Source organism: Anolis carolinensis, chromosome 5 (genome assembly GCF_035594765.1).
Source record: "Anolis carolinensis isolate JA03-04 chromosome 5, rAnoCar3.1.pri, whole genome shotgun sequence".
NCBI lineage: Eukaryota > Metazoa > Chordata > Lepidosauria > Squamata > Dactyloidae > Anolis > Anolis carolinensis.
In genome coordinates, this window is record NC_085845.1 from 175,390,855 (window position 1) to 175,403,225 (window position 12,371).

At 42.8% G+C, this 12,371-nt stretch overlaps 1 protein-coding gene across 3 annotated transcripts in view; it reads left to right on the top strand.

Moving 5' to 3' along the window:
* myh9 (myosin heavy chain 9) overlaps nt 1-12,371 on the top strand; it is an 86,119-nt gene that overhangs the window by 391 nt on the left and 73,357 nt on the right. Inside the window, exon 1 of one of the 3 annotated variants that reach the window (XM_008110648.3) lies at nt 5,986-6,056. The exons of 1 other annotated variant lie outside the window; for it this stretch is intronic. The gene's annotated coding sequence lies outside the window, so the exon portion shown is untranslated. Of the gene's footprint in view, nt 1-5,985; nt 6,197-12,371 lie in introns of those variants that run through there. One more of the 3 variants, XM_003220933.4, reaches the window with a different exon arrangement.

Consider the following 12,371-nt stretch of genomic DNA (forward strand, 5'->3'; position numbering starts at 1 on the left):
TTCAGAACCGAATCTATACAAAGTTTTTTTTTACTAATGCCGTGTTGTAATTTTTGCTAGCCTCTTTGCTTCTGTGGTTTTTAAAACATCACTGTGGTTAGTATTTAGCAACGTTTTGAAGACCTTTTGTCTTTCTTCACTTCTTTGGTCTTACTTAATGACATTTCACTAAAATATAACATATTTACGTATAATGCCTTATTTTAGTTCAGAACAAATGCAGAGCAACATCTGCAAGTAAGGCTTTAAACAGTGGTGTTATTTTTAATATGCTATTTCTCTGAGCTGCATTCTTCTTCTGAAGTGACTACCCCACTTTCTGTCTTAGTCCCACAAAAAAACCCCTCTGTTATTTGTTTGGACCCTTCTTCTAACTCTACTTGCAAATGTGATGTTACTCTAATCTAGGCATTCCTGTCCTTTTCATACCTTTTCCATGCCTCTTGTTTTACACAAGGCCCCTCCCTTCACAAAACCCATAGAAAATAATATTGGAAATGATGATTAAGTGTCCAAACTCCAGCCATACAAAATACACAACTGAAGCACTCACTGTCCTATGAGGCAGTCTCTTTGCTGCTGGTCAACCCTTACAATAAAGAATTTTTTCCTGTCATTTAGATGCAATATGATTTCTTACAATTTTCAACCACTGGCCTGTGTTCTAACTCTAAAGCAACAGAAAACAAGCTTTGCTTCATCTTTTGCACTGCATCCCTTCATGCCACTTCTCATTCTTCCTTTCTCTCTGTAAACATAAAGTCCCCAATGTCAATATCTTCTTGTTTTATGAAGCTCAGAACTGGACACAGTATTCCACATTTGGCCTGATCAAAACATAATACAGCACAATAGAATTATTAATTCCCCTGAACTGGACAATATACTCCTGCTGAAACAGTCTAGAATTTCATGGGGTTTTGGGGTTGTTGGATCACGCTATTGCCCTATGTTGTTTATTATCTGCTAAGATCTCTAAGTGCTATTCCTTGTAGTGCCGTCAAGCCAAGTGTGAGCCATCCTGGCTTTCTGCATTTTCCTGCCTAGAAGTAGAATCTTAGAATTATTCCCATCAAAATTGTTAGTTTTGACCCAGCTATCTCTCCAAATTTAGTGTAATTTAATTTAACAAGCATGTATTTTTTCATTATGTAATTCATATACAAAGATATTGTAAAACACTGAGTCCAGAACAGACCCTCAATTGTATTTCCTGGGGTTATCTGGGATGGCAAAGGCCAAATGTTAGCTAGCATTCCCATCAGACTCAGCCATGCATGCTCGGAGTTGCAGTCCAACATGATCTGTCTAATCCTGGCCTTTCATAATGTTATTATCCAGTTCATCATAGACAATGTGTCACTATACTCTCTTAGGCTGGATCTACTTTCTTATATAGTTTCAGAATGCAGAATAACATTGGACTGGATTATATGGCAGTGTGGACTCATATAACCCAGTTCAATGCAGTAAACCTACATTCTGACTCTGGATTATATAGCAGTGTAGATCCAGCCTTAGAGGTATGGGTATATAGAATCATAGAGTTGGAAGAGACCTCACGGCCCATCCAGTGAGCCCCTCACGGCCCCTGCAAGAAGCAGGAAAATCTCATTCAAAGCACCCCTGACAGATGGCCATCCAGCCTCTGCTTAAAAGCCAACAAAGAAGGAACCTCCACCACTGTCCAGGGGAGAGAGTTCCACTGCCAAACAGCTCTCACAGTTAGAAAATATTTTGAGGATAATTTAAGGTAGGTTTCTCAACCTTTAATATTTTACTAGTTAAAAAACCTGAATCAAGCCATATTATTAACAAAAAGCCCACTTTTGACAAGGATTTCTATATGTTCATAACATACTTTCAAGGACAGAAATGGCAGTATTATTGAGATATATGAAAAATGAAATACTATTGGGAATACATTTTACTTTCACCATAATTGTTAGAGATAGATAGGCATTACAAAAGTATCACTTGAAATAAACAATTTCTTAGTAACGGTTCTGCAAACTCTGCATCCTGTTTAGACAAGTTCTGCATCCTGCTACTGATGGCACATATATCACCACTTCTCTGGCATTTACTCTGAACTACTTTGGGTACCCAGCGATGCTCAGGTTATTTGAAAAGGAAATTGTTTTTGGATGTTAAGTAATATCAGTTTGGTCATATATTACATTATTTCTTAGGAAAAAAACTCTTTGTTTTTGTTTTTATGAATGCTATTAGAAAATTCATAAGGTTGTGGGTGAACTGCAATTCCCAGAATCGTGGGTCAATCCTCCCCAAATACCGCCAGTATTTAGTTTGTCATGTTGGGCCTGTGTGCCAAGTTTTGTCCAGACCTGATGTCGGTTGAGTTCAGTGCTCTCTGGATAAGGTGAACTACAACTCCCAGATTCCCAGAGCAATCTTCCCAAAACACCTGCCAGTGTTCACACTTGGCCATGTTGAGTCTGTGTGCCAAGTTTCGTCCAGATCTGCCACTTGCTGGGTTCAGTGTTCTCTGAATACAGGTGAACTATAAAACTCTGATACCAAGGTCAATCATCTGTAAAGACTGCCAGTATTTACAGTTGGCCATGTTGGGTCTGTGTGCCAAGTTTGGTCCAAATCTGTCATTGGTGGTGGTGGTGGGGTTCATAAGTCTCACGGAATACAGGTGAACTACAACTACCAGAGTTAAAGGTCAATCATCCCCAAAGTCCACCAGTATTCCCAGTTGGTCATGTTGATTTTGTGTGCCAAGTTTGGCCGAAGTCCGTTCTCAGATGGGTTTATTGTTCTCTGAATACGGGTGAACTATAACTCCTGGATGTCAAGGTCAATAACCCCCAAACCCCATAAATATTGCAAATTTGACCATGTTGGGTCTGTGTGGCAAGTTAGTTGTAGGTCCATTGTTGGTGGGGTTCAGGGTGCTGTTAGATTGCAGATGAACTATACATCACAGTCCCTAGGTAAAGGTAAAGGTTTTCCCCTGATGTTAATGTCCAGTCGTGACCGACTCTGAGGGTTGGTGCTCATCTCGATTTCTAAGCCGAAGAACCGGCATTGTCCGTAGACACCTCCAGGGTCATGTGGCCGGCATGACTTCATGGAGCGCCATTACCTTCCCGCCGGAGCGGTACCTATTGATCTACTCACATTAGCATGTTTTTGAACTGCTAGGTTGGCAGGAGCTGGGGCTAGCAGCGGGTGCTCATTCCGCTCCCGGGATTTGAACCTGGGACCTTTTGGTCTGCAAGTTCAGCAGCTCAGCACTTTAACACACTGTGCCACCAGGGGCCCCTCAACTCCTATAAATCATGGTGAATTCTCCCCAAACCTCTCCAGTCTGTTCAGTTGCAGATCAATTCCTCTGTTTCCTGAGTGCCATAGAAAAGGATAGAAATGGTTAAAGGAGAGGCAGCAGGCGGGGTCATGCAAAGGGCAAGAGAAAGGAACACTGGGATGTGCTTGCTGTAACCTGCAATGTCCTTGGAGGGAGTGACTTGGTGGCTCCTCAGCACTGGGAACTATAGCCTGTTTGTGGAGGCAGGAAGCTGTCTGTGTGAATGGACACCTGTGCCACATACACACATACAGATTTTTGCTTTTATTGTGTGTATAGATTTTATATATTTATTTCTCTTAACATATTAATGTGTGCTGCACAAAATTAGGTTTGAAGATAATGTATCTGGAAATGGAAGCCTTATTTATGTACGTATGTTAGAAACTAGTAACCAATGACATCAGGTTTCATTCCTAGTAGAGGTGTTGGCATTTCTTTTTCTACATCTGTTCCAACTCATATTTAACAAGAGAATTTTAATCCCTGATATTCAGCAACACACATTTTTCAGCAACACCATTAATGACTTTTCCCCTTCCAGCCTTAATGTCTATCTTAATAATCTTTTTAAAGGCTTCAGGTGAATTTTCTAGGATAATTTGCTTCTCTTTAGTGAGTCTGATTCCTGTTTCCAGCTGAAGTCTTTCATTTTTTGTGATCCTTGACCCTATGGTAACTTAAAGCTTTATCTCACATCATTTATACTTAGAAACAGGCATTCTCCACATACCCGGAAAACTGCCTTGGGCAGAACATAGGATTTTAAAGTCACATAGATTTAAGATACAGATGGTAGACTCACCCCAGTATCCTTCCAGCTGAAATCAATGGGACTTAAACTTATTTGTCTTTGATTGGATCATGCTTTTTAAAACCGTAGTACCTCCTAATACAGCAAATTTACTCTGGTCAAGAATGTAACATTAGTTATGACTGTTTTTCACTACACAAACTAAATAGCAGTGATTTTGCAGGACTTCAACATGTCTAATAGATAACCTTTCATTTATATTTTTAAAATATATGATTTCTTGCTTATTTGATTAACTACACCTTATATATATTTTGCCTTGTTGAATATCTATCTTTGTTAATCTGCTGTATACCATCGTAACTCAATTATTTTTAATCGGATATTAAGATTTTTAATGAATTTAATATGTTAAATGTGTTAAGTGTATTGTGTCATGTTTATTTAAGCTGGTTTTTTAAATTTGTTTTTAATACTGGTAATCAGATTTTATTCATTTTCATGGTTTCCTTCTTTTTGTCGAAATTGTCCACATGCTTGTGGATTTCAATGGCTTCTCTGTGTAGTGACATGATGGTTGTTAGAATGGTCCAGCAGTTCTGTGTTCTCAAATAATATGCTGTGTCCAGGTTGGTTCATCGAGTGCTCTGTTATGCCTGACTTCTCTGGTTGGATTAGTCTGCAGTGTTTTTCATTCGTGTTTGGGCAATGCTGCGTTTGGTGGTCCCGATGTAGATTTGTCCAGAACTGCATGGTATACAGTAGACTCCTGCAGAGTTGAGAGAATCCCTGTTGTCCTTTGCTGAACGTAGCATTTGTTCGATTTTCTTTGCAGGCCTGTAGATCGTGTGTAGGTTGTGTTTCTTCATCAGCTTCCCTATGCAGTCAGTGGTTCTCTTGATGTATGGTAAGAACATTTTACTCTTGTGGATTGTTCTTGGCCTTGCAGCTCTTCTGATGTCTGTGGTGGAGTCTCCACTGGCCTGTAGAGCCCGGTTTAGGTGGCTCAGTTCCCCTTGGAGGAGGTGGGGTTCGCAGATTCGTTTTGCAAGGCCTGCCAGGGCTTTAATTGTGCTTCTTTGTTATGAAACCTGAGCATCGATGGATTTAGGTATTTAACAACTGTAGCTAATCAAATTCTATTTCAATATTGACCTTTTTGGAAATGTTTAATTGTATTGCTTTTTTAAGAAGCAGTAAGCTGCTTGGGGTCCCAATACTGAGGAAGAAAATGGGTGTAAATATAATGCTAAAGCGGGGATGGTGAGATCAAGGGTACATTTACACCAGGTATGGGCAAAATTGGGCCTTTCCTCCAGGTGTTTTGGACTTCAACTCCCACCATTCCTAACAGCCTCAGGGTCCTTCCATTTCCCTCAGCCGCTAAGGAATGGTGGGAGTTGAAGTCCAAAACACCTGAAGGGAAGGCCCAACTTTGCCCATGCCTGGCGTAGGAGCACCCTGTATCTCAAGCAGTGGAGCACACTTCCGGGCAAACAGCCAAGGAAGCTGCAACGGTGCTGAAAATGGACGATAACGACACCACGCCTTCCTTACTTCCTTCCTCCTCCCTGCCGCTCCTTGATCTGCCACGGAAATGGTCCAGTTACCAGGCCCACAAGGAGCCCTACCCATATCGCACGCTCCTATTGGCCGCCAACGACGTCAATCTTTGCTCCCACCCCTTAAGCGAGCGCCCATTGGCTGCACTCTTGGCTGAGAGAAGGAGGCGGGCTAAACTCAAGAGAGCCGGGGTTGGTTGGGCCGTCCGTTGAGGAGATTAGAAAAAAAAATCTTGTGCCTCCTTCTCACAAGCACCGCCCACCCCGCTCGAGTCGCTATTGGCAGAAACGGGACGTCAATCTCCGCCAACTCTCGCTCCTATAGGCCGGCGGCGCAGCAAGTGGGAGTCACGATCCTGAGCCGCGGCCGCTCCCTCCCGGCTTGAAACCTCGCTGTTTGCCGGTGAGTTACAAGCGTTGAAGCTGGGACGGCGCAGCGGGTGGGGCGCTGGTGCTTTCCGTGAAGGTGTCGGTTACCCAGTCTCGTTTTCTCGCGGCGGCGGCGGCGGCGGCTTCCGCCTCTCAGGCTTTGGCCAGACTCAGGTAAAGTCCCGGGCCGAGTCTGGTGCGGGAGGGGACGAGAAACGGATAAGATGACGCTTGGTTTTTAGTTTGGCGCCGGCGGGTGGAGGTTCATCAGGAAGCGGTCGGGTGTGGCTTAACTTTTGGATTCTCTTTCTCTTGCCAAGCTGTCGCCCGGAAAGTACCATCTATAGGTGCCGTGCATCGGCCTTTTTTTCCGGGGAGGGGGCAGAAATTTTATTTTACTGGTTTGCTGTGAGTTTTCCATATTCCAGAAGCATTCTCTCCTGACGTTTCGCCCACATCTGTGGCAGGCTTCCTCAGGTTGTGAGGTCTGTTGGAGACTATATATCTATGGAAGGTCCAGCGTGGGAGAAAGAACTCTTGTCTGTTGGAGGCAAGTGTGAATGTTGCAATTGATCACCTTGATTAGCATTGAATGGCCTTGCAGCTTCAAGGCTTGGCTGCTTCCCGCCTGGGGAAATCCTTTGTTGGGAGGTGATTAGCTGTCCCTGATTGTTTCTTGTCTGGAATGTCCCTGTTTTTGAGTAGTGTTCTTTATTTACTGTCCTGATTTTCGAGTTTTTTTAAATACTGGTTTTTTTTGTATTTTAATTTAATTAATGTTAATGTTTAAGCTCTTTGCAATTTCCAGGCGAACCTTTCTCCCCGCCTCTCCTTTTTGGGGGAGTGGTTCTGAAGGGTTCAACCTTTCTTTCTCCATCTCCTGCCTGTCCTAAAGTAACAACATCCCCGCAGAGAGGGTCTTCCAGCTGCATCGTCCTGCTTCTTTGGAAGAATATGAAAATATCCTCCAATTTCCTTTAGAACAGCCATGGGCAAACTTGGGCCCTCCAGGTGTTTTGGACTTCAACTCCCACAATTCCTAACAGCCTACCGGCTGTTAGGAATTGTGAGAGTTGAAGTCCAAAACACCTGGAGGGCCCAAGTTTGCCCATGCCTGCTTTAGAAGGTGTTTGAGCAAAAGCAGCTGACCCCATGCCTCTTCCTCCTCTTGTGATTATATCTATGCATTACTGTCCCCCTTTTATGGTAACTGGTTATTCCTGGTTTCGCCCACAGCCACGCCTCAGTTGCAGTTGGGGTCTCCCCTCCCCAGTGCTGAAAGATGAATTGGGTCTCCCCAATTTAAAGATGTATCACAACCCCCCCCCCCCCCAAATGAAGGTTGAAATGCAATATAGGGGTGTCACCCATGAATTGCAGTAGAGCCCCTCTATGAAACCTGAATTGCAAAAGAGGTGTCTTATCTTCCCCATGAAAGATGAATTGAAATGGGTATTACCCCCCATTAAGGTTGAATTTATGCATTTATTTACTTCATTAATATCTCTCCTGTCTCACTCTGAAGGTGACTCAGAGCAGCCTTACAAAAACAGCAGCAGTTCAATGCCATAAATGCAATACAATAAAATAAACAGTTACATTAGAACAAAGACATTAAAAACAATACAATTTAAAACCAATTATTAAAATCACGCCATCCAAAATAGCAATCCAAAGCTGTTCCATTTGTCATTTCATTATTCCTTATTGTCTTGTGGCACTAAAATCTTGGTCCCATAACTACATTTTAAATTGTTATATAAGCCCTCAAATGAAGTATGAATTGCTGCCCCCCTCCCAAGGATGTATTAAAATTGGGATCCTCCTATTAATGTTGAAATGCAATTGGAGACCCACCCCATGAAGGATGACTCACCATAGGGCCCTTCTATGAAGAGCAATTGCAACCCTGGTCCTCCCCATGAAGGTTGAATGACAATAGGTATAGGTAGCCCCCTCCCCAAAATGAAGCATGAGTTGCAATAAGGGTGTTCTCTCCATTGCAATCCAGGTTTCTTCCACCCCATAAAGGTTGGGGCACTCCTAATAAAAATATGTATTTCAGTAGGGGCCTCCCTCCCATGAAGATTGAATTAATGAATTGCAATAGGGGCCTCACCCCACCCCATAATGAAGATTAAATTTCATTTGGAGTCCTCCCCATGAAGCATGAATTACAATAGGGGTGTCCTACCCCTTAAAGCGTAAATTATAATCCAGGTCACACCCACTATAGTAAAGGTTGAATTTCAGTAGCCTCCCACCCCTCAAATGAAGGGCAAATTAAAATATGAAACCATCCTCCTCAATGAAGGTTCATTTGAAACTTGGGTCTCCCTTTCCCCCATAATGAAGGATGAATTGCAGTAGCCCCTCCCCCATCATATGAAGGGTAAATTGCAGTGAAGGCATCCCCCCAGTATTTTTTGTTTTAAAAATGTTTCTCCTTCCTTGGAGGTAACGGCAGCAAAGCTCTTCTTGGCAGCTGTCAGGTCTCCCGCCTGAGACAGTCATGGGCCGACAGTCTCTTGCCGTGGGCTTGGCTTCCGCCCTCCGAGTTCTCGACTTCCTCATTCAGTTGGCTCTGCCTTAGTCACTGCCAGGAAAGCAGAGAGGGAGGGAGGGACTGGGCAAGATGAAGCTTGCTGGATGAATCTGGCACGCTCACTCCATGGTGTTATTGGGCCAATTCTCCCTCCTTCCTCAGACCGCATTCCCTCTTAGTGCAGAAGCTGAGAGTCTGCTGCCCCTTGTTGCTCTCTTATCAGGGAAGTCCTAGTTTAGCCTAGTACGGGGTGGGCCAAAAGCCACGAAGTGATCTTATATATACTGTTATGATGTGATGGTGTTGGATACATTTAGAAGATTATATTTACGTAAAAGGAGCCCCCGGTGGTGCAGTGGGTTAAACCCTTGTGCCAGCAGGATTGCTGACTCAAAGGTCGGCGGTTCGAATCCGGGGAGCAGGGAGAGCACCCATCTGTCAGCTCCAACTTCCCATGTGGGGACATGGGAGAAACCTCCCACAGGATGGTAAAACATCTGGGCGTCCTCTGGGCAACATCCTTGCAGACGGCCGATTATCTCATACCAGAAGCAACTCGCAGTTTCTCAAACGTAAAAAATGTACATAATGTAGATTTATGTAATGTAAATTTATTTCCTGTATATGTTGCTATAATATTGTAATTTTTTTTAAAAAAAGAGTTATTAAATACTGAACCCCCTTTGTGACTTTTGGCCCTGACTGTACTTCCAGGCACCTTGTTCAGACCAATTGGAAAGAATCAAAGCATGACAGAGAAATGCAGTTTTGTTAGTTATATTGTTGTTGTGTGCCTTTGAGTCCATTCTGATTTAAGGCAACCCCAAGGCAAACCTATCATGAGGTTTTATTAGCAAGATTTCTTTAGAGGGGGTTTCCCTTTGCCTTCCTTTGAGGCTGAGAGAGTGCAGCTTGCCTAAGGCCATCTATGGAGTTTCTGCGGATTCGAATCCTGGTTTCTAAAGTTCTTGCCCAATGCCCAAACCATCACCCTGGTTCTCATTGTTTGTTTTATGTTCGCAAAATATGTTCTGAAAATGAAAATGCTTGAGGACTGTTATTTCTAGAATATTGTGATTTGTGACTGTTCCTTTTGATAGATTAAAGTGAGTTTGACTTCCTTGTTTTGGTTGAGAATTTTTAAAACCCTGGTGAGCAGTATTGATGGCTAGAAGGTTAAGAGCTTTCCTTCATGTTTTCATAACAGCAAGAGAGAGGGCATGCAATAATGGTTTGAATGTCAGACTAGGACTTTGGAGACTGAGGTTTGAATCCTCACTTAATTATGGAAATACACTGGGTGATCTTGGGCAAATCATGCTCTCTCAGCCTCAGAGGATGGCGAAGGCAAACCTCTTAACAAATCTTGCCACAAAAATCCCTTGATAACTTCACCTTAGTGTTGCTGTACCTCAGAAACAACTTGAAGGTGCACAGTAATGCATACTAGTCCATGGGATCCATGCCTGCGTAATTATCATTGGCTTTTTGTTCAGTGGAATCAGATGTTCTTTTCAAGACTTAATTCTTGGAAGGGAAATGGTGGTGGCCATTGATACGCTTTTTCATCAGGCATGATTACTTCTTTTGTTCTGTGCCTCAACTTGCCTGTAGTTCCTTCTTGAACAGTCTGTGTTGCTTATGCCAGCACCACCTAAGGAATTACTAAAGTATAGGCACTGAGTCTTACTGAAAAAGAACCTTCTCAGCTCTATAGATTGTGGCATAATTCCTGAAGAGATAATTGTATTTGCCCTATATACTCAAGTCTAGAATTTTGTTCAAAAATCAACCCCCAAAACCTAGGTTCACTTATCTGTGGGTCACTGTGAGTACTGAGTACTGCACTTCAACTGTAATGCAAAAGGAACTATCTCTGGGTGGAGTGGTGAAAGTCAGTTCCAAGAAAACTGAAAAATCTCTGTGGTCTCTCCATTATGACACTGTCTCTGACCTTCTTAAATGCCAAGATAGGAAAATGGCAGCAGTAGCCTTGGGTACCTGGTTCCCTGAGGTGACATTGGTGTTTTCCTCTCAACAGAATTACTCTTGGTTTATACACAGGAAACCAAGCTGTACATGAGTATATACAGTAGTAACATTCAGGACTGACTTGCCAGCACCTCTGAAATGCGTGTAGGATCTTTAGTGGGTTTCTGCATCATACTTGTGTGTGGCTGGCAAATAAAAAAAGGACTCTTCTGTGAAGTGTGACATCCAAGCAGTCTTATATGTATATAATTGTGTTCCTTTCTCATATAATTCTCATGTACACGACTTCATGCAAACTGATGGTTGCTCCTGAACATTTTTGCTGAAGCTGCTCTTTGAATTATGTGGGGAAAAGGATATTGTGGTCAAAAGTATAGACACATATTCTCCTCTTTTTTCAGGAGAAGCTAGTTTATAAATCTTGGTTCTTGGATTAACCTAATTCTGTAACTCTTCTTTTTGAAAAATGCAGTTTCTCCCCTTAAGGATAGGTGTGACATAGCTGACTCCAAAGTAACAACTGCGTAAGTTACTGCTTGAACAAAAATATACTCTGACTTAGTCACCAGGTAAAAAAAATGCTGCAGTTACTTATCTTCATGCCACGCCAGTGAAAGCTGCAAACCTTTGTACAGGCTAATACTGTCTGACACATCTACTTGCATTTGCTGTCTGGAACTATGGCACAATACCTGTATATTCAACTAAAATGAAATAATTGGGAAATTTTTGGCTACTTTTTTTGAGTCAACATTTTGGAAAGCCAACATAATTAGCCTGTTATTTGAGTTGTCTTGGGTCTAATCAAAGTCGCTTTGATATGCTGAAAGTTGGTATGAGCTGGCTTGTTTAGTAATATGCTGCCTCCTTGCTACTTTTCTAACTTGAGGCAATGCTGAAAATATTCAGGATCTTAGGTTCTCCTTAATCTATACTAGCTTGGGGACCCGGCGATGACCGGGTCATTTGAGAATGGTATTATGCGTCTTTTAATGTTATGTATTCTGTTTGGACTGGGTGAACTACAATTCCCAGAATTGTGGCTGAATCCTCCCCAAACCCTGCCAGTATTATAAGTTGGCCATTTTGGGTGTGTGTCCCAGGTGTGCTGCAGTACTCTGGATGGGGTGAACTACTGCAACTTCAGATTCCCGGGGCAATTGCCCCGAAATATCTATCAGTATCCACAGCAGGCAATATTCAGTCTGTGTGCCAAGTTTGGTCTAGATTCGTCTTTGGCTGGGCTCAGTGTGGTCCTAGTGCATTGTCAGTGGGGGTCAGTGTTTATCTGGCTGCAGGTGAACTATAACTCCCTTTTTCCCAAACTTGTCCAATATGTTGTATTGGTTATGGGGGCTCTGTGTGGCAAGTGTGATGCTGATTCATTGCAGGTGAACTATAAATCCCAGTACCTACTACTCCTCAACTTCCAGTCCAGTTCCCCTCCAAACCCACCAGTAATCAAATCTGGGCATATCGGGTCTGCATGGCAAGTTTGGCCAAGAACCATCATTATTTGGGTTAATAGCATTCTGGGTGTAGGTGAACTACAACTCCTCTATATTCTCCAGTAGGAGTGACAGTGCTCTGACTTGATGCAGGGTGAACTACAACTTCCACCATGTGGAGTCAATCCCTAAACTCCTCCAGTAAGTTTAGTTGCAGCTCATTTCTGCTCTGTTTGTTATGCAGAGAGATTGGAAAGGAAAGGGCAGTGGGCGGGGCCATGCAAATTCCACAGCAATGGAGAACCCTGGGATGCTTGCCTGTGGTGGAAGAAAAAGCAAAATGTAGGATGAAATGGTCCCCAAA